This window comes from Penaeus monodon, chromosome 29 (genome assembly GCF_015228065.2).
Source record: "Penaeus monodon isolate SGIC_2016 chromosome 29, NSTDA_Pmon_1, whole genome shotgun sequence".
Taxonomy (NCBI): Eukaryota; Metazoa; Arthropoda; class Malacostraca; order Decapoda; family Penaeidae; genus Penaeus; species Penaeus monodon.
Genome location: NC_051414.1, coordinates 26,564,373 through 26,564,763, shown reverse-complemented (window position 1 = coordinate 26,564,763; position 391 = coordinate 26,564,373). Strand labels below are relative to the sequence as shown.

At 37.6% G+C, this 391-nt stretch overlaps 1 protein-coding gene across 1 annotated transcript in view; it reads left to right on the top strand.

The window, feature by feature from the left end:
- Positions 1 to 391, top strand: part of LOC119591815 (vegetative cell wall protein gp1-like) — a 6,589-nt gene that overhangs the window by 985 nt on the left and 5,213 nt on the right. The gene's annotated exons all lie outside the window — the stretch shown is intronic.

The window sequence follows — 391 nt, the reverse complement described above, 5'->3', positions numbered from 1 at the left end:
AACGAAAATGACAGCAATAAACACCTGGGTGAAGATGAGCCATTAAATCAGTCAAACAGGTAGATCTGGCCGTCAAGTTGACGACTTTTCAAGTTAGCAAAAGTTGAAAAGCGAGAGAGGACATTGTAAAATTCTCCGAAGACAGTTGTTAAGTTGCTGTCGACATTTTCAAAGTTAGCGAAGAAAATTGAAGGCGATTTTCAAGTCCGTGTCGGCAGCTAGATAGACCCTGGCGAATACTGGCGGCCGCTGTGGTTTACAGTACTCTGTATGAAAAGGGTTCGACTAAAATAAAATAAAGACTAAAATAAAGTCATGCAGTTTTGTGTTACAGTAATATATGTTTTGTGGATATATATAGATAGATGATATTTTATATCGTAACTTTTGC